Below are 21,310 nucleotides of genomic sequence, written 5' to 3'. Positions count from 1 at the left end.
TTCCCAAGTATGTGGGATGATGGACAGTGAAACATGGGGGCCGATGCATGAAATCGGCCAATAAAAAAAATATATACAAAGCAACAGGAGGCAAAGTACAGCCGATGCACAGACTTCGACTTTAGGATGAAAAGCCGATGCGCAGCCATCGACTCAAGAGGTACAAACTGTTACAAGCAGAGGTACAAACTGTTACGATCAGGTATCAAGTTACATGGGTAGGCTCTACTGAAGGAAGGCCTCGAAGGCACGGAGGGCGTCAGCACGGACACGATCCACCTCGGCGATCTCGGCCTCATCATCTCCGTCCTCGCCCGTCACCAGCTGTTTGTTCAGGGCACGTATTTCTGCTAGATCAGTCTTCAGTTGAGCTTTGAGACCTTCTGCTTCCTCTTGGGAGCGGGCAATAAGAGCTTCCCTATCGAAAATAAGCTGCTTGTTTGCCCGGACCCTCTCTTCAAGGTCCGCCAATTCCTTTCGCAAGGTCTCAAGTTCGGCGGTGCTGACAGAAGTGTCAGTTTTGGCATCCAAGGCCGCCTTTTTCTCATTAAGCCGCTGACATTTGTCTGCAATATCGGTTTTCAATGGAAGTTGGGCGTGGCGTAGATTGATTCTCTGATGAGCTAACCTCACCCTGGACCCATAAACAGACAGAGTCACAACTGGCCAAAGTTTCACCTGCAACGTTACCGGGAGATGGTGCTTGATTTCCTCAAGAACGCTCTTCACCTCCTCGGGGTCTTCGACCAACGTCTCGATTGGGGAAGAAAGCAAGGCTTCGAGACGCTGGAATTGGTGTAGGACAGCGATGGGTCGTGGCTCATCGCATGCCGTAGAAGGAGCTGGCTCGATGGATTCAGGGTCGAACGCCAGCAAGCCCGAGAGGTCACAACCCTGACAAGCAGAAACAGCGTTAGTATGCAGCGAAAGGGAAGGGTAAGCCAAACGAAAGGAGTATACCTCTCCTGAGACCAGGGAGACAGCCGATGATGAGGCAATCGGCTCTTGTGTTTCTGCTGGGGGCTTGACCAAGTTGGCGACCATATCAACGGCACCTTCAGAGATTACTGGATCCAGGTTTGCGGAGGGCGTCTGTATTTCCTCGACTCCTCCACTAGAAGTGTCATCAGGCTGTAGAGGAGGTGGTTAGCCGATGTGAGCAGCAAGGGATTAGCATGAAAGATGAGCCAGGGAGAGTGTGGAGGGTAATTACATTTGAAGTCTCTTGGTTTGATGAAGGGGCTTGCGGTTCCGCTCGAGCCCTTTTGGCGCTCACGCTCTGCCCCGCCTTGGTTGGGGCTTGGGGGGCAACAGGTTCAGGAGCTGGCCTTTTCCTGGAAGCCGATGGTGGCAAATCTGGCTGGCTCTGCGTGGTGATTTTCCCAGAGTTGTCCGAGCTCGAATCCCCTCGATTGGAGGGTGTATCCTCGCTGGAGTTGTCCTCGGTGGAGGCCTATTTAATAACAAAGGAGAGTTAGTAAACATAAGTATGTTAGCAGGAGCCTATAAGGATAGATGAAATCAGTCGAGGCATGAATCGACGTACGTGCAAGCTCTCCTGGTCTGGAGAAGGGCTCCGGCGCTTTAAAGTTTTCCTGGCGGCTACTTTCCTCACCATCGTTCTCGCCTTGGTTGAGGCTCGAGGGGCAGCTGGCCCCGAAGATACTTTGCTCTTGGAAGCCGATTTTGGTGGAATCGGCTGGCTCTGCATCACAACCTTTTTCAAGGGTGGCGAGTTTTTGCAGAAGAGGACCATAGGAGCCGGCGGGAAGAATTCAAAGGGGGAACCGTCAGCATGTGTAGGTTCTGGACCATCTTGTTGCTGCAAGGAGACGGAGCAAGGTTATTAAAAGTCATTATAAGCCACTTCAAGAAAATTTGCAAACAGTAGTACCTGTTCTGCAGGGATGTCATATTCAGCATCTAGTTGTTTTAGCAACGGTCCCAGAGCTCTCCTGAAGGCATGAGTTTTCCACATGGACCACCAGGTCTCAAAACCGTCGGTGGACGAGGTGAAAGAGAGGTTGCTAGGGATTGGGATGGCTAGAGCATCAAAGAAGGAGTAACATCTCTGACCAGTGAGGATATCGGGCAAGTCAGCTCTGCTTTCTGTTAAGTGATGGAGGAAGAAATGGGGAGACACCTGCCCAAGACCAAACTGCCGGGCTGCTACGACCGGCTGATAGGACTCATAACCAGGTTTGATGATCCTGTTTGAGGTGCTCATGCCAACTGGAAGGAAGCAGGGACAGATCATGGTGGAGTACAATTGCCGGGTGCTGGTGTCATCGGCAAAGCTGTCTAGCCTGAAGGAGACTGGGTTCTCAAAATTCTCAAATTCCGTGTAAGGGAAGAAGAGAGGATTGTCCAGGCCTTGGAAGAAAGTACTGAACCATTTTGATGCTTCCTTGGGGATCAGTTTGCTACCTGGAAGGCTGTACAAAGCTTGGCCGTAGCTAGTGCATCGGATTTGCTTCCCGTTAGCATCTGGAAAGGTGCGAGTGGCCAAAAGTGGGAAGTTTGGGATGTGGTTCTGGAAATATAGCTGAGCCCATAACTGAATAAACCACCAGGGACCTCCTGTTTTGACTGTCCTTTGAGAATATAATTTGACGGACATTAGTTGGAGGTATCGATAGACCTCTCCAAGGAACAGTTTGCCGATGCCAAGTTGGGTGCCTCTGGCAAGTTCATAGGCCAAGGGAAGGTAATTTTTGGTTGGAGCAAGTGAAGGGCCACAGAATATGAAGTGTTCCAACCAAAAGTTTAGGAAGGCCGTGTGTTCTTTCTCTGTTACAGGGCCTTTATTTTTCATGTGACGACGAAGGTAAGCACCCCAGTTTGTGCACTCTGTTTTGGAAGAGAGCTTGAAAGGAACTCTTGGCAGCATAAAAGCAGAGGGGCTGGGGGATGTAATGTCTAGGCCAGTGATCATCACCACATCTAGCAGAGTTGGTGTCATGGGGCCATGACCAAACATGAAGCAGTTCAGAGCATCAGACCAGAAGTAGCCGATGGTTTTTAGAAGGTTTTCATGCTTCTCAAGGGGAGACAATGATAAGGACAGAGCATCGGCTATTCCTATGGTTTCCCACGTGGATTGGTAAGTTTTGGATACCCTGCTGTACCAGGAAACCCAATCTTCGGGAGGGTTAGGCCAGGCTCGTAAGCAGTCGGCCCAAGAAGTTAGATCTAAATCCTGATTCACGAAGGGGATCCTACGAGCTTCGCAAGAAATCAAACGGGCAGGACCCTCGACAGCACGAGGGCCAAGACAAAGAGAGTTTGGAAGAGAAGGATGCGGCAAAAGAATGTCTGAAACCTAAAATTAATGGTGGAATAAGGCATTAATTCAGATGTTTATTATTAATTCCAACACTATGCTCAGATGGCGAGGGGCAGTTAAAGATTAGGCCAGAAACCGTTGCGTTGGCGTTGGACGATTCCGCCATCTGATTCGCTGGCGGAGATGAATCTGCGCGGTTGGGGATCTGGGATTTGCGCCGCCGCGTGTTGAATCTGTTCGATGGGCAATTGGGGATCTGAGTTTGGCCCTTTAGACGAGGGTCACAGGTTACCGTTTGAATTTGGAACTGAATCTAGCCTTATTAGCGTTTTATGGTAAAAGACCGATGCGTTGCCATCGGCTCTTTTGTGTGTTGACCTATTTTGACAATCGGCAAAATCAAATATGGAAGCATTCTTCATTGATAAGAAGGTTTTATACAAGAAGAGCCGATTGCTCTCAAAGGATGATCTGCTACCTAAATTGCTACTACTAGTCCTATTCTAGTAGCCCCTAGCCTAGGGGCCATCGCTGCCCTCATCGTCGCCGTCCGCGCCGCTGTCGGCACTGCTGCCGGCGACGTCCTCGTCGCTGCTGCTGAAGCCCTTGGCGGGAGCTTCTTCTTCTTCCTCATCGTCATCGTCGTCGTCGTCCGACCCGGCGCGGAAGCGCTTCATCGGCGGGTACTCATCGGAGGAGGTCTCTTCCTCCGCTTCGTCCTCCTCGTCGGAGGAGAGGCCCGCGTCCCAGGAGAAGAGGTCGTCGTCGCTCTCCTCCTCCAAGGCCCCGTCCATGAGGAAGTGGAGGTCATCCTCCCCGTCGGTCAAGGAGTCGTCGTCCTCAGACTCGACGGAGAAGTTCCAGTCCCTCTGGTCCCACCACTCTGGGGCGCGGGCCTCGTACGCCCTTATCGGGTCGTACTCCAGCATTGGCTCGCTGGAGGAGGATTGGAAAGAGAGAGCCGAGGAGGCAGAGGAGGAGGAGTCTGATACGTCTCCGACGTATCGATAATTTCTTATGTTCCATGCCACATTATTGATGTTATCTACATGTTTTATGCACACTTTATGTCATATTCGTGCATTTTCTGGAACTAACCTATTAACAAGATGCCGAAGTGCCGATTCTTTGTTTTCTGCTGTTTTTGGTTTCAGAAATCCTAGTAAGGAAATATTCTCGGAATTGGACGAAATCAAAGCCCAGGGGCCTATTTTCTCACGAAGCTTCCAGAATTCCGAAGGAGAGACGAAGAGGGGCCACGGAGGGGCCACACCCTAGGGCAGCGCGGCCCCCCCCTTGGCCGCGCGGCCCTGTGGTGTGGGGCCCCCGTGCCGCCTATTGACCTGCCCTTCCGCCTATAAAAAGTCTCCGTGACGAAACCCCCAGTACGGAGAGCCATGATACGGAAAACCTTCCAGAGACGCCGCCAACGCCGATCCCATCTCGGGGGATCCAGGAGATCGCCTCCGGCACCCTGCCGGAGAGGGGAATCATCTCCCGGAGGACTCTACGCCGCCATGGTCGCCTCCGGTGTGATGTGTGAGTAGTCTACCCCTGGACTATGGGTCCATAGCAGTAGCTAGATGGTTGTCTTCTCCCCATTGTGCTATCATTGTCGGATCTTGTGAGCAGCCTAACATGATCAAGATCATCTATCTGTAATTCTATATGTTGCGTTTGTTGGGATCCGATGAATAGAGAATACTTGTTATGTTGATTATCAAAGTTATATCTATGTGTTGTTTATGATCTTGCATGCTCTCCGTTATTAGTAGATGCTCTGGCCAAGTAGATGCTTGTAACTCCAAGAGGGAGTACTTATGCTCGATAGTGGGTTCATGCCTGCATTGACACACAGGACGGTGACGAAAGTTCTAAGGTTGTGTTGTGCTGTTGCCACTAGGGATAAAACATTAGTGCTATGTTCAAGGATGTAGTCACTAGTTACATTACGCACCATACTTAATGCAATTGTCTGTTGTTAGCAACTTAATACTGGAGGGGGTTCGGATGATAACCTGAAGGTGGACTTTTTAGGCATAGATGCAGTTGGATAACGGTGTATGTACTTTGTCGTAATGCCCAATTAAATCTCACTATACTCATCATGATATGTATGTGCATGGTCATGCTCTCTTTATTTGTCAATTGCCCAACTGTAATTTGTTCACCCAACATGCTGTTCGTCTTATGGGAGAGACACCTCTAGTGAACTGTGGACCCCGGTCCAATTCTCTTTACTGAAATACAATCTACTGCAATACTTGTTCTACTGTTTTCTGCAAACAATCATCTTCCACACAATACGGTTAACTCTTTGTTACAGCAAGCCGGTGAGATTGACAACCTCACTGTTTCGTTGGGGCAAAGTACTTTGGTTGTGTTGTGCAGGTTCCACGTTGGCGCCGGAATCCCTGGTGTTGCGCCGCACTACATCTCGCCGCCATCAACCTTCAACGTGCTTCTTGACTCCTACTGGTCTGATTAAACCTTGGTTTCTTACTGAGGGAAACTTGCCGCTGTGCGCATCACACCTTCCTCTTGGGGTTCCCAACGGACGTGCCAACCACACGCATCAAGCAAATTTCTGGCGCCGTTGCCGGGGAGATCAAGACACGCTGCAAGGGGAGTCTCCACTTCTCAATCTCTTTACTTTGTTTTTGTCTTGCTTAGTTTTATTTACTACTTTGTTTGCTGCACTAAATCAAAATACAAAAAAATTAGTTGCTAGTTTTACTTTATTTGCTATCTTGTTTGCTATATCAAAAACACAAAAAAAATTAGTTACTTGTTTTACTTTATAATATCATGCATGTTTTTATTTCACTAGTTAAGCATAATGGAAAACAACAAAAATATGAAAGATCTTTATGAACTTTATCTTGAATTAGGACATGATGTGTTTGAAGAGAGAATTAAAAAACCCATGGAACTTTATATGCATGCTAATGGGAATGTTATTACTATGGATGCTTTGAACACCATTGTTGCTAATGCTATGGAAAATTCTAAGCTTGGGGAAGCTGGCTCTGATGAGCATGATCTTTTTAGTCCCCCAAGCATTGAGGAGAAAATTTTCTTTCATGATTACAATATGTCTCCTATATATGATGATAGCCACTTTGTTGAATTTGCTCCCACTACAACTAATAAAATTGATTATGCTTACGTGGAGAGTAATAATTTTATGCATGAGACTCATGATAAGAATGCTTTATGTGATAGTTACATTGTTGAGTTTGCTCATGATGCTACTGAAAGTTATTATGAGAGAGGAAAATATGGTTGTAGAAATTTTCATGTTACTAAAACACCTCTCTATGTGCTGAAATTTTTGAAGCTACACTTGTTTTATCTTTCTACGCTTGTTGCATTATGCTTCTTGAACTTGTTTATTTACAAGATTCCTCTTCATAGAAAGCATGTTAGACTTAAATGTGTTTTGAATTTGCCTCTTGAAGCTCTCTTTTGCTTCAAATACTATTTCTTGCGAGTGCATCATCAAAACTGCTGAGCCCATCTTAATGGCTATAAAGAAAAGCGCTTATGGGAGACAACCCATGTTTTTACCTACAGTACTTTGTTTTTATTTTGTGTCTTGGAAGTTGTTTACTACTGTAGCAACCTCTCCTTATCTTAGTTTTGTGTTTTGTTGTGCCAAGTTAAGCCGTTGATAGAAAAGTAAGTACTAGATTTGGATTACTGCACAGTTCCAGATTTCTTTGCTGTCACGAATCTGAGTCCACCTCCCTGTAGGTAGCTCAGAAAATTAAGCCAATTTACGTGCATGATCCTCAGATATGTACGCAACTTTCATTCAATTTGAGCATTTTCATTTGAGCAAGTCTGGTGCCATTTTAAAATTCGTCAATACGAACTGTTCTGTTTTGACAGATTCTGCCTTTTATTTCGCATTGCCTCTTTCGCTATGTTGGATGAATTTCTTTGATCCATTAATGTCCAGTAGCATTATGCAATGTCCAGAAGTGTTAAGAATGATTGTGTCACCTCTGAATATGTCAATTTATATTGTGCACTAACCCTCTAATGAGTCGTTTCGAGTTTGGTGTGGAGGAAGTTTTCAAGGATCAAGAGAGGAGTATGATGCAACATGATCAAGGAGAGTGAAAGCTCTAAGCTTGGGGATGCACCCGGTGGTTCACCCCTGCATATTCTAAGAAGACTCAAGCGTCTAAGCTTGGGGATGCCCAAGGCATCCCCTTCTTCATCGACAACATTATCAGGTTCCTCCCCTGAAACTATATTTTTATTCCATCACATCTTATGTGCTTTGCTTGGAGCGTCGATTTGTTTTTGTTTTTGTTTTGTTTGAATAAAATGGATCCTAGCATTCACTTTATGGGAGAGAGACACGCTCCGCTGTAGCATATGGACAAGTATGTCCTTGGTTTCTACTCATAGTATTCATGGCGAAGTTTCTCCTTCGTTAAATTGTTATATGGTTGGAATTGGAAAATGATACATGTAGTAATTGCTATAAATGTCTTGGGTAATGTGATACTTGGCAATTGTTGTGCTCATGTTTAAGCTCTTGCATCATATGCTTTGCACCCATTAATGAAGAAATACATAGAGCATGCTAAAATTTGGTTTGCATATTTGGTTTCTCTAAGGTCTAGATAATTTCTAGTATTGAGTTTGAACAACAAGGAAGACGGTGTAGAGTCTTATAATGTTTTCAATATGTCTTTTATGTGAGTTTTGCTGCACCGGTTCATCCTTGTGTTTGTTTCAAATAAGCCTTGCTAGCCTAAACCTTGTATCGAGAGGGAATACTTCTCATGCATCCAAATACTTGAGCCAACCACTATGTCATTTGTGTCCACCATACCTACCTACTACATGGTATTTTCCGCCATTCCAAAGTATATTGCTTGAGTGCTACCTTTAAAATTCCATCATTCACCTTTGCAATATATAGCTCATGGGACAAATAGCTTAAAAACTATTGTGGTATTGAATATGTAATTATGCACTTTATCTCTTATTAAGTTGCTTGTTGTGCGATAACCATGTTCACTGGGGACGCCATCAACTTTTCATTGTTGAATTTCATGTGAGTTGCTATGCATGTCCATCTTGTCTGAAGTAAGAGAGATCTACCACCATATGGTTAAGCATGCATATGTTAGAGAAGAACATTGGGCCGCTAACTAAAGCCATGCTCCATGGTGGAAGTTTCAGTTTTGGACAACAATCCTCAAATCTCAAATGAGAAAATTATTAATTGTTGGTATATGCTTATGCATAAAAGAGGAGTCCATTATCTGTTGTCTATGTTGTCCCGGTATGGATGTCTAAGTTGAAGAATAATCAATAGCGAGAAATCCAATGCGAGCTTTCTCCTTAGACCTTTGTACAGGCGGCATAGAGGTACCCCTTTGTGACACTTGGTAAAAACAATGCATTGTGATGATCCGGTAGTCCAAGCTAATTAGGACAAGGTGCGGGCACTATTAGTACACTATGCATGAGGCTTGCAACTTATAAGATATAATTTACATGATGCATATGCTTTATTACTACCGTTGACAAAATTGTTTCATGTTTTCAAAATCAAAGCTCTAGCACAAATATAGCAATCGATGCTTTTTCCTCTATGGAGGACCATTCTTTTACTTTCAATGTTGAGTCAGTTCACCTATTTCTCTCCACCTCAAGAAGCAAACACTTGTGTGAACTGTGCATTGATTCCTACATACTTGCTTATTGCACTTATTATATTACTCTATGTTGACAATATCCATGAGATATACATGTTACAAGTTGAAAGCAACCGCTGAAACTTAATCTTCTTTTGTGTTGCTTCAATATCTCTACTTTGAATTATTGCTTTATGAGTTAACTCTTATGCAAGACTTATTGATGCTTGTCTTGAAGTGCTATTCATGAAAAGTCTTTGCTATATGATTCACTTGTTTACTCATGTCATATACATTGTTTCGATCGCTGCATTCACTACATATGCTTTACAAATAGTATGATCAAGATTATGATGGCATGTCACTCCAGAAATTATACGTGTTATCGTTCTACCTGCTCGGGACGAGCAGAACTAAGCTTGGGGATGCTGATACGTCTCAGACGTATCGATAATTTCTTATGTTCCATGCCACATTATTGATGTTATCTACATGTTTTATGCACACTTTATGTCATATTCGTGCATTTTCTGGAACTAACCTATTAACAAGATGCAGAAGTGCCGATTCTTTGTTTCTGCTGTTTTTGGTTTCAGAAATCCTAGTAAGGAAATATTCTCGGAATTGGACGAAATCAAAGCCCGGGGGCCTATTTTCTCACGAAGCTTCCGGAAGTCCGAAGGAGAGACGAAGAGGGGCCACGGAGGGGCCACACCCTAGGGCGGCGCGGCCCCCACGGCCGCGCGGCCTGTGGTGTGGGGCCCCCGTGCCGCCTCTTGACCTGCCCTTCCGCCTATAAAAAGTCTCCGTGACGAAACCCCCGATACGGAGAGCCACGATACGGAAAACCTTCCGGAGACGCCGCCAACGCCGATCCCATCTCGGGGGATCCGGGAGATCGCCTCCGACACCTGCCGGAGAGGGGAATCATCTCCCGGAGGACTCTACGCCGCCATGGTCGCCTCCGGTGTGATGTGTGAGTAGTCTACCCCTGGACTATGGGTCCATAGCGGTAGCTAGATGGTTGTCTTCTCCCCATTGTGCTATCATTGTCGGATCTTGTGAGCTGCCTAACATGATCAAGATCATCTATCTGTAATTCTATATGTTGCGTTTGTTGGGATCCGATGAATAGAGAATACTTGTTATGTTGATTATCAAAGTTATATCTATGTGTTGTTTATGATCTTGCATGCTCTCCGTTATTAGTAGATGCTCTGGCCAAGTAGATGCTTGTAACTCCAAGAGGGAGTACTTATGCTCGATAGTGGGTTCATGCCTGCATTGACACAGGACGATGTGAGAAAGTTCTAAGGTTGTGTTGTGCTTTGTTGCCACTAGGGATAAAACATTAGTGCTATGTTCAAGGATGTAGTCACTAGTTACATTACGCACCATACTTAATGCAATTGTCTCTTGTTAGCAACTTAATGCGGAGGGGGTTCGGATGATAACTTTGAAGGTGGACTTTTTAGGCATAGATGCAGTTGGATGACGGTCTATGTACTTTGTCGTAATGCCCAATTAAATCTCACTATACTCATCATGATATGTATGTGCATGGTCATGCTCTCTTTATTTGTCAATTGCCCAACTGTAATTTGTTCACCCAACATGCTGTTCGTCTTATGGGAGAGACACCTCTAGTGAACTGTGGACCCCGGTCCAATTCTCTTTACTGAAATACAATCTCTTTGCAATACTTGTTCTACTTGTTTTCTGCAAACAATCATCTTCCACACAATACGGTTAACTCTTTGTTACAGCAAGCCGGTGAGATTGACAACCTCACTGTTTCGTTGGGGCAAAGTACTTTGGTTGTGTTGTGCAGGTTCCACGTTGGCGCCAGAATCCCTGGTGTTGCGCCGCACTACATCTCGCCGCCATCAACCTTCAACGTGCTTCTTGACTCCTACTGGTCCGATTAAACCTTGGTTTCTTACTGAGGGAAACTTGCCGCTGTGCGCATCACACCTTCCTCTTGGGGTTCCCAACGGACGTGCCAACCACACGCATCAGAGTCCATGGCAGAGGAAGGGGGTTTTTTCGAGTACTAATGCAGAGGAAGAGGATGAGGAAGCGAACTGCTCGGATGAGTTTAAATAAAGGGGATATAGTGGAAGATAATTCAATGCGGTGGCAGTTTCGAGGATGCGGTGCCAAAACTGTCAAATTGTGCAGTGCGGAGAAGTTGAGAAGGCAAGGCATCATGATGAAAGGGCACTGTAGCGGTTCTGCTCTGCAACGCATGACCCGATGAAGGAAAAACAGAGTGGTTTTGGAATTATTATTGCCAAAACCAGGGGGGATGTGTTATCACCAGATTTTGGCCAAATCAGAAGATGGGCCGTGATTGAGATGGGCTTGGAAGATATGCACATGAAGCGTTTATGAATCGGCCTCGTGCGAGAATTTGGGCTAGATTGCCCGTGTATCTGTACATTATGGTAGATCGCATCTTAGTTTAGAATTAAGAGATAGAGTTTGGTCGTATACGACTAGGTTTATTCCAAAGATAGAAAGTCCCCGGACTATAAATATGTACCTAGGGTTATTGAGAAAGGAGGACGATCACGTTCACAACAAACACAATCTAGGCGCATCGCCACCCCTTGTTCCGAGGGTTTCTTCCGGGTAAGCATCATGCTGCCTAGATCGCATCTTGCGATCTAGGCAGTATCGGTTTATTCGTTATCTGGTGTTGCTCGTACTAAAGCTTTGTTGATGGCGAGTAACACCCTTATCATAGATGTTTTGGGGCTTGCATCGATGCTTTTCTGAATATGTTTGCTTAGCTATGCTGCCCCTCGATATCTAGCTGCCTTTACACCTATCTTAGGTGTAAGGGCAGCACCGTGCTTCATCTTTACTTAGTAGATTTGATCTGTTATAGTTGTTCCTTGTTCTTCAAGGATTAGTTTGATATCCGCATGGTTAGGCCTTGCAAACGAGTTGAATGATCCAGTAGTGCGTAAGGTATGGTTTGCCGATCCTAGAAGGGATGTTCCGGGAATCGACTCCACGTTGGTTTTTAGGCCTCCTCTAGGACTAGTTTTCCGTTATCTTTCGTATCTGCCAGGCTCAACTACGTGTAGGACGTTCCGGTTATGCGGTGAAAACCCTAAACTGTCGTAGATTGATTTAACTTGGTATTGATAAAGCAGGATCCCCATGTTGACATAAATCCAATATGAACCATGGGGTAATCGGCTCTTTGAGCCGATTCACAGGGTAACCTGAGAGCCGATCGAGGCTCATTTAATGTTTACGTGTCTGCCATGCAGGAAGCTAATCGAAGCAATCCAACACCTTCCTGACCAGGTATAGGTCAGGTGGCACGCCCTTGCAACCGTCAGGACGTATGCCAGAGCATTGCGGGCCGTCGCCCAAGGGACCAGGGCCCACTAGCAGTCCTGGGAGCCTCCCGGCTCTCCGTGTTGCTCGTCGCTGCTCGCCGGTGGATTTTGGCAGGCAACACATACTTGTGACTAAATATAATTGGTAATACGAGTTTTGCCAGAGTCAATACCACGGCAAGCTACATGCGCCAATGGTAAATAAAGCATACAATCATCATGCCGCGCCCGTGAGGCATTCTTTTTGTGTGTATTTTGAAAGTGCACCAAACATCCGCTTTTGTCCGTTAGCTCTAAATGGCGCAAATATGCGGTAAATATATATTAAATTTTTGAATTTTTCTTGTGTGGGAAGTTGTGTCGAAAAATTACCGCGAGAGGGAAAAAAACCGTCGCGCACGTGGTGGTATATTTTTTAGTTTTGTTTTACATGCACTAAATATCCGTATTTGGCTATTTGCTCCAAATAGCGCGAATATTTCGAAAATATATTAAATTGTCGAACTTCTATCTTTGTCGCGAGAGAGGGGAAAAAACCGCCGCGCTCGTGGCGGCATTTTTTTTGAGTTTTTTTTACTGCACTAAATATCCACATTTGAACATTTTCTCTAAACGGCGCAAATGTTTGAAAAATATATTAAATTGACAATTTTTTGTGTGGGAAGTTGTGTCGAAAAATTACCGCGAGAGGGAAAAAAACCATCGCGCCCATGGTGGTATATTTTTTAGTTTTGTTTTACATGCACTAAATATCCGTATTTGGCTGTTTGCTCCAAATAGCGCGAATGTTTCGAAAATATATTAAATTGTCGAACTTCTATTTTTGTCGCGAGAGAGGGAAAAAAACCGTCGAGCTCGTGGCGGCATTTTTTTTGAGTTTTTTTACTGCACTAAATATCCACATTTGAACATTTGGTCTAAACGGCCCAAATGTTTGAAAAATATATTAAATTTTTTATTTTTTGTGTCAAATATTGCGTTGGAAAATTACCGCAAAAGGAGAAAAAATCTGCACTCTTTCATACGTGTGGTTGCTGATAGCACTGTTCATGGCAACCGGCACTGTTCATCGAGTAATGTTTATCCACCGGCACTGTTCGCGACACTGTTCAGCACTGTTCACCTCTGTTGTTTATCCACCGGCACTGTTCACGACACTGTTCATCACTGTTCGCCTCTGTTTCTGTAGCATCCTACCAACGTGTCGCGTTTTGATTGGCAAAAAATAGCTTGTGAACAGTGCCGTATGAGGTTCAGCTGTCCAGAGCGCTTGAAATCAGCCAGCCTTTATATAACATTTTCTCTAAACGGCGCAAATGTTTGAAAAATATATTAAATTGACAATTTTTTGTGTGGGAAGTTGTGTCGAAAAATTACCGCGAGAGGGAAAAAAACCATCGCGCCCATGGTGGTATATTTTTTAGTTTTGTTTTACATGCACTAAATATCCGTATTTGGCTGTTTGCTCCAAATAGCGCGAATGTTTCGAAAATATATTAAATTGTCGAACTTCTATTTTTGTCGCGAGAGAGGGAAAAAAACCGTCGAGCTCGTGGCGGCATTTTTTTTGAGTTTTTTTACTGCACTAAATATCCACATTTGAACATTTGGTCTAAACGGCCCAAATGTTTGAAAAATATATTAAATTTTTTATTTTTTGTGTCAAATATTGCGTTGGAAAATTACCGCAAAAGGAGAAAAAATCTGCACTCTTTCATACGTGTGGTTGCTGATAGCACTGTTCATGGCAACCGGCACTGTTCATCGAGTAATGTTTATCCACCGGCACTGTTCGCGACACTGTTCAGCACTGTTCACCTCTGTTGTTTATCCACCGGCACTGTTCACGACACTGTTCATCACTGTTCGCCTCTGTTTCTGTAGCATCCTACCAACGTGTCGCGTTTTGATTGGCAAAAAATAGCTTGTGAACAGTGCCGTATGAGGTTCAGCTGTCCAGAGCGCTTGAAATCAGCCAGCCTTTATATATCCGTATATATATACCGGTATTATATAGAGCACTACAACTATTCCACTATCAGTAAACTGTCAATACAAAAGCTGGTCACGGAGAATATCATGGTTCAGACAATGGAAGAGCAACAATATGGCGCTTATAATAAAATTTAATTTGTTAGCTGCACTACAAATATTCAGTTTCGTAAGAGTTAGTATCACAGTGATCCAATGCAGCCCACACGTAGGTGAGTCACCCCTAGTCTGATGGCACTATCTACTGTACCTGATACTCCAAAAAAAATCTACTGTACATGATGCGGAGATGGGACAGAATTAGAAGAAATAAAGAAAAAGACCAAGTGAGCAATTTCGGAAAGCAAAATGGTGAGAATAGTGTGAACCGGAGGCGTGGAAGGGGAATAGAGACGGCCGCCATGAGAGCGGTCGGTCACCAGCTTCGTCGGCAGTACGTCGTCGCTGCCGAGGGCGGGATGGCAGATCCGGACTCTGTGCAGCTGCTGGGCGGTCCACAGTGGGGGTGCGAGGCCGACGGCGTGGGCTCCCTATGGAGCTGGGGCGGAGGGCGGTGCAGGAGCGGCGATGCGCGCCCTTGTCCGCTGCAGAGCGGCCGGCGAGCTAACTGGAGCAGGAGCGAGCGTGGATTGAGACATCAGTGGTAGGTACGTTATCTTTTCTCCTAGTGCTTTGGCAGTACTGCTTATTTTCGCTGTAGCTCCCGAGTAGAATTGAATCAAAATTATCCTCTCTAAGAATCTGAAGTGCAAAGGGTACAGGGAGAGAGTAGCTTCAATGGCTTGAAACATGCCATTAGTTTGCTCAGTTTGGTAAATTTACTCGCTAGTACCACGGCTGGTAGTTAAGAATTGAAGCAAGGACAAATCTTCAGTATGGTCTTTCCCTAAAATTGAAGGAAAAACAAACATCGTCGATGGAATAGCTTTAACTTTAGGCAGTCGATTATTTACTGAATTGTGAGTATTCTGTTTTATTGGTGCTCTCCCTATCACAGGTTTCCCACTCAGAATCTGTATGCTAGATTGATTAGGCAGCTTTAGGCTGTAGGTTGACTCAGGGCATCTCCAGCGGCGCGACGCATTTCGGACGTCGAAACGGACGCGTCGGGGTGGCTCCAGTGGCGCGACGCATAAATTTTTTTTTTTTCATTCATGCAACCATAATTTACGTTAAAAAAAACATAAAAAAGCCATAAAGGCGGGCTAAAAGTTGCTGCTGCCTACTGGTCGTCGTCGCTGACGAGGTTAATGAACTCCGGCGTCGGCCATGGAAGCTCGTACGCCGGCGGTGGAGGAGGTACCGCCGCATGGGCAGGAGGCTGTGGCCAGGGATCCCACGCCGGAGCAGCGGGCGGAAGCGCGGTCGTTGGAACGCGTCGGCGTAGCCGGAAGGAGTCGCCGGCCTCACTGCGCGACGCCGACTCCCGCACTGGATTGCGAGCCCTCCCACAAAGCGAGCTCGTTGAGCTCGTCTGTGCGTTGGCCAGTGCCATGGCAATGGCCTCATCCTCGGAAAGGTCCGGCGGCTGGGTCTCCGGATCCCACGCCGGCCCGCCGTCGTCGTGGTCGTAGTCGACCATGTCGACGTCCTCGTCCGCGTCCTCCTCGTCGTCCGCGTCCTCCTCGTCGTTCTCTTCTTCTTCTGCGGCGATCTCTCGGTCGAAGAAGTCCACGTCGCCGAGGTAGCCAGCGCGGCGGCGCGCGTCGAACTCCCACGTCCCGAATGAAATCCAGTTGTAGGAGTTCAGCGCGTACGCCTCATCCTCCCGCAGATCCGGCGGCAAGATCGCTCGGCGGTGGCGCACCTCGTCCCGCCGCTCTCGGCCCTCGCGCGGCACGGGGGGGACCGGCACGCGCCGCGAGTTCAGGTACCAGCCCCCTCCCGGCAAGTTCGCGTCCGGCCATGGCACAGGCCGGTTTTCCTCCCATAGCTGTTGCGCGAGCTCAACGCGGACGTACCGGCCGACCCTTGCCTTCTTGCCGGAACGCGAGCCGCTTGCCTCCTGGTCGTTCTTCGTCTTGCGGAACGGCCAGCATTTCTTTCCCATGGCGTCGGTGGGGTGGATACTGTGGGATTTGGCAATGGTTTGGTCGTCGAAATGGACGCCGGCAGCGTCCATTTAAAAGGCTCCGACGCCATATCGCCTTCAATAGCCTGCCAGTGCAACGTCTACTAGCTGCGCACGCTCGCGGAAGCCGAGGCACGCCATTAACGCGGCCCTGCGAAGGCTGCAGCGCGCCGCCCGGAAGTAATGCCCGAAGACGAAGCAGTTGTGCCGCTGCCAGGCGGGCCCGTGCGAGGACCGAGCGGACACTTTGCGCGTCTCTGCGGATGGCCCGGTCACTTTGCGTCGCGCCGCTGGAGGTGGTGCACGACGCATTTTCGGTCACGGCGGACACAAACGGTCGCTCAGCGTCCGTTTGCGTCGCGCCGCTGGAGATGCCCTCAAATCTAAGAGGTCACAACCATCACGTGCTCTCAAGAACAATGACAATCAATTAATCAGCATAAAACAGTGAACAGAAAAGCAAACTTATATATCTGTGTACCGCATATAGACATAGGCAGGATAACACACAATACAGATCAAACAGTCGGAAGTAGTTGTCAGGACATCGCTTGGAAATGTACAAAACAAAGAAGCGGTTGTATTCTTTTTTCTACTGCCTAAAAACGTTCAGGAAATCTTTCTATTGAACTGAGTGCATTAAGCAACTTTAGGTCTTGAGCTTCCGAACATAGCTTTTGAACACAGTAACCATGAACAGAGGTGCTTTTTTTAGATGGACTGCTGAATATGACCATGAACCTGCAATTTACTTTATATGGTCAGCTCTGAAGTTGCGGATTTTAATAGAAATAACAAAGGAAAGTAAAATCTAAGAGGTTACCCTAACAGCACCTAAACAGGAAGAGACTCGTTAATGATGGCATCAATAGCTTCATCGTAGGATGAAACCTGAGCACAAAAACAGAATAAACATGAACAAAAAGCATTAGCCGCTAAGTTGAAGTAACCTATACTCAAATAATAGAAGGGCGTAATCAGGCGATGACTGCTCATTCACCCCAGCAACCTTATTATCAGCAGCGCCATCCTCGATGTCATCATCTGGTCCAAATATTCCCATCCTATTATCCAGCTCATTTTGGGTGTCATAAAATACAACTGAGCAAACTTAGGGACATGATCTCTCTCTGGAGATAGCAAAGAACCAATCTCATGAAAAACAGCTCCACAGATCTTAAGAACATATTGGCCATTACCCATATTTACACTTGTGTCAACATGAGTGCCAAGAGACATAAAAGAAAACATGGAGTTACATTCGCGAATCATGCACATAAAGCGAACTGACCCATCCACCGCGGCAGCAACCTGTATATGCACAATGGTTGTTGCTCAAACGTTTGTTACGCTCTTGGTACCAGTAGGAAGCGCCACAATATAGAAACATACTGACAACATAACAATGACCTAGTAATATCCATTTCGTTGAGTGTGTGTAGGTTGTGTTACCCATGCCATCTGTGTTCTCTTTGCTCTAAAAGTAGGCCCGCTTATCCTAGGATAAGCACGTTCCCTTAGCAAATCACATGCTCAACAAACCGGGTGCGGGTCAGAACTATTCGAGACTGCGGGGAAAAATCTAACACATACACCTGCAAATGTTTTTTTTGTTTGTTTAATGATGGAAAGCGCCACTGTAGGAAGTAGAAATCATTCTCCATGCTGGTTAAGCGAATAAATATCACCTGCTCAAACAACCCTGGGTAAATATCATCCGAGATTGTAGGAAGAACTGACATAAGCAATAACTACACTCAGTAGACCAGGGCCACTGTAGAATACATGGAAGAGGTATCAAACACACTAAATAATTAATATTCTTGAATCATTCATGTAGTGAACGACATCGCCCAAAAAATAAAAGAAAAATGCAGGAAGCAATACTAATTTTTTTATCATGAGGTAAGTAACTACTTAAATCTTACCGAATAGTTTGCCTGCTTCCAACCCTGATTCATATAATTAGGAAATCATCCAATAAGATGGGAAATTGGCTTTTGTGACAAAGTAGTATCTTATGCTATCAACTAAACAGGTGCACCAGACTATGAACTAAACGATTCTCAGATCGGATTCCGTATCAAAGGTTTCGAGCAAGCAAGAGGTAGTTGACCCCCTTTGCACTAACAACCCAGCAGATCATTGCGCAAACATGAAAATAAGATAAAAGTATAGATACATATGAACGAAAAATTTAATGGCTATCGTAGATATGTTTATGAAATAAACAATTAACATAGCTGAGCTACTTCTTATATTACACAAAACCTAGGAACATCTCACATACTCATTAAACAGACATGAATTTCCTATAAACACAATCTAAAATAAAGTGAAAAGAAATATGTGAACAGAAAAATGTCTTGCATGAATAGTAGCATGGTGTTAATCTGTATGTCAAGAAATCAGCATGTTCACCTTTATCAGAAATCATCATGTTCACCAGAACTACTGAAGGGAAAGAATAGTGAAGTTAACCTCACCCATTCAAGAGCCTTCCTTGTAAAGCTTGCTTGAATGGAAGCCGTTTTGCCTCCAGAATTCAGAAGTGCACGAGATATAATCACCTTGTGCAAATATCTTCATAGTGCAATAGGAGTTCAGGACAAATGATTGAAAACCAAAATAACATTTCCAGAAGAACCTGAATATCTCTGATCAGCAATAGCGTCGCAAGAGAAAGAATTAGCCTGAATTGCTCGATTTTCCATAGACTCATGTTCCATAATCAATATCTGGAAATGTCATAGTCAAGTCGTCAGATAGGTTGTCACCAGCAAAATGAACTAACCCGATCAGCCAACTCACAGCAGCCCAGCGCAGGCGGACGGTCGCCTCCCTGACTTGTGGCCGGCGGTCGCTGCTGGTTGGCTGCCGAACGGACGGCGTATGATCTCCTTGAAATACATATATGTACAAATATTGCAATATGGAAAAGAAAATAGAGAAAATAGCTTACCAATGGAATAGATTTACGTTATTTTATTATCTTGAATCTCACGCAGCAATCGTTTACAAATGGATGTTGTTCTTTGCAGCACTCAGAATCTGAGGTCACCAGAAAAGAAAGATCAGCTTGTAAGTGAACCAATGCATTGATGAAAATTTCTATCATCAATATATGGGAACTTGCAATATAAAACAAAACTTGCTGAAATTTGTTATAGTGCTGCAGGCCCGGCTGGAACCGGCGGTGTCCATCTCCATTGTTTGCTATTGTGTGCCAACAACCACGACACAGAAGCAGGACGATCTGGCCGGTGGCCACCAAGACATCGTCCACCAATCAAAAGGACTGAATCAAGAACGAAAGTGAATTGTAAGCCTGTTGTCAGCGTCCGGCGGCGCAAGCCCCCACGGCTGCTTCTCTACAGGACGCAGTCCGCAAGAGGATAGGCACCACGGCGGCAATCGGTGCGTGCCAGGCCGCGGCCGTTTCCATCGCAGCGTTGACCATGAAACGTCGAGTGGGGCTCCTTTGTCGCCAGAGGCAAGGGCGCTGCTGGCCCCATGGCGCCGGCCATGGCGGGGCTCTTCATCCTCAATTAGGGCGGCTGCGCCACCTCACAAACCAATGAAAGGGAGGCCAAGCGCGGGGAGGACCTAGTCGATCTCTCCCGCAGCTCCTGGCCGCCGGGGATCACGATACGGCGATACGGATACGGATACCGCGATACGGCGATACGGCGATTTTTCAAAAACACGGATACGGGGATACGTTTGTATATATGTAATAAATATTAATAATATATATAAATTACTGATTGTTGTACGAGAATAAGAATTACTATATGGGAGTATAGAATTCTAGATGTATATCCGGACATTCCAATTCAATTGAGGTGTTCTATACTTCTTTGTTCTATCCCATTCAATCGAGTGAACTAGATTCCAGATTTATCTACAAAAATAAGATTCTAGCAGTCTGGTCTCGTCTGATACATGCCGGTGGTTCATCTGCACAGTGCAGCGGCGGACTTCTTTGGCGGAATTCAGCAAGCCAGCAAAATTAATTCGGACAGAATGTCAGGACAAAGAAGAAACAGAGAAGAGAAGATCAGAGGAGGTGAAACGGACCTGCACAGGGCGGCGGAGGGCGGCGGAGGGTCTGCTCGGTGGCTGGACCATTCCTCCGGCGAGGCGGCGCAGCAGCACAGGTGGCCGGAGATCTCCTGCAGTGTGGCGGCGCGTGACGGCGACGCCCAGGTCCTGGGCTCGGGATGTGAGCAGACGACAGGGGAATGGGATGGGTCGCTGTATAACTCCTGGGGTTTGGGGTTCCCGTATCCCCCAGCCGTATCGTGGGCGTATCCACTGCGTATCCGCTTTATTTTCTTTTTTCGAAAAATGGAAAATCGTCAGATACGTACGGGATAGGTATCCAGCCGTATCCGCGTATCCGAACGTGTCCGACCCCCGATACGTGGCTTTCTTGCCGTATCCGTGCAACCTCCCGAGTTCGGTGCCGGCCTCCTCAGGAAGTGAGAGGAGATCGGAGGCGGCCGATTTTCCCACTCTCTAGCAAATCGCCGAAGAGCGCGTTCCTCAAGAATTAGAAGCCACTTCAGCCTTTTCGCCATGGCCGCCGCCGCCACCACCACCACCCGCAGCAGCTTGCGTCGCTTGGTGGGTCGCTGACCAACTCTTCTTGCCAGAACCGAACGCCGGGCGTAGGTCGATGTCAACGACTTCTCCAACCGCTGGCTTGTATGGAATGGAGGAGAGAGGAAGAAAATTGAAGGAACGGGATTGGAGGTACTCCCTCCATACCAGATTAGAAGGCAAATTTCAGATTGCAGCGGAACCAAGGCAGATGTTGATTGGCTTCAAATAGGGCCGTTAATCGATCTGCTAGCCGAACCATCCGAGTGTAGCCGTTCCGTTTCACACAGCATCCACGGAAAGGGAGCATTTGATTAGACGAGGAGAAAAGGCCGGG

The 21,310-nt window shown here is 46.2% G+C and overlaps 2 long non-coding RNA genes across 4 annotated transcripts; one reads left to right on the top strand and one right to left on the bottom strand.

The window, feature by feature from the left end:
- Positions 1-14,490: 14,490 nt before the first annotated feature.
- On the top strand, positions 14,491-20,263 carry LOC127316804 (uncharacterized). Its single transcript, XR_007860654.2, has 3 exons — positions 14,491-14,944; positions 19,410-19,449; positions 19,539-20,263. It is a non-coding gene; the product is annotated as an uncharacterized lncRNA (long non-coding RNA).
- Positions 16,817-20,713, bottom strand: LOC127316805 (uncharacterized). 3 transcript variants are annotated; one of them, XR_007860657.1, is made up of 4 exons: positions 20,449-20,713; positions 19,331-19,419; positions 19,180-19,242; positions 16,817-19,106 (listed from the first exon to the last, which is right to left on the bottom strand). It is a non-coding gene; the product is annotated as an uncharacterized lncRNA (long non-coding RNA). The 3 variants fall into 3 exon arrangements; XR_007860656.2 differs by lacking the exon at positions 20,449-20,713 and having other exon boundaries at positions 19,331-19,545; XR_007860655.2 differs by lacking the exon at positions 20,449-20,713 and having other exon boundaries at positions 19,180-19,545.
- Between the last annotated feature and the right edge of the window lie 597 nt (positions 20,714-21,310).

The sequence above is a fragment of the Lolium perenne genome, chromosome 7, assembly GCF_019359855.2.
Source record: "Lolium perenne isolate Kyuss_39 chromosome 7, Kyuss_2.0, whole genome shotgun sequence".
In the NCBI taxonomy this organism is placed as follows: domain Eukaryota; kingdom Viridiplantae; phylum Streptophyta; class Magnoliopsida; order Poales; family Poaceae; genus Lolium; species Lolium perenne.
The sequence above is the reverse complement of the archived record's forward strand: the minus strand, read 5'-3'. Positions and strand labels throughout refer to the sequence as shown.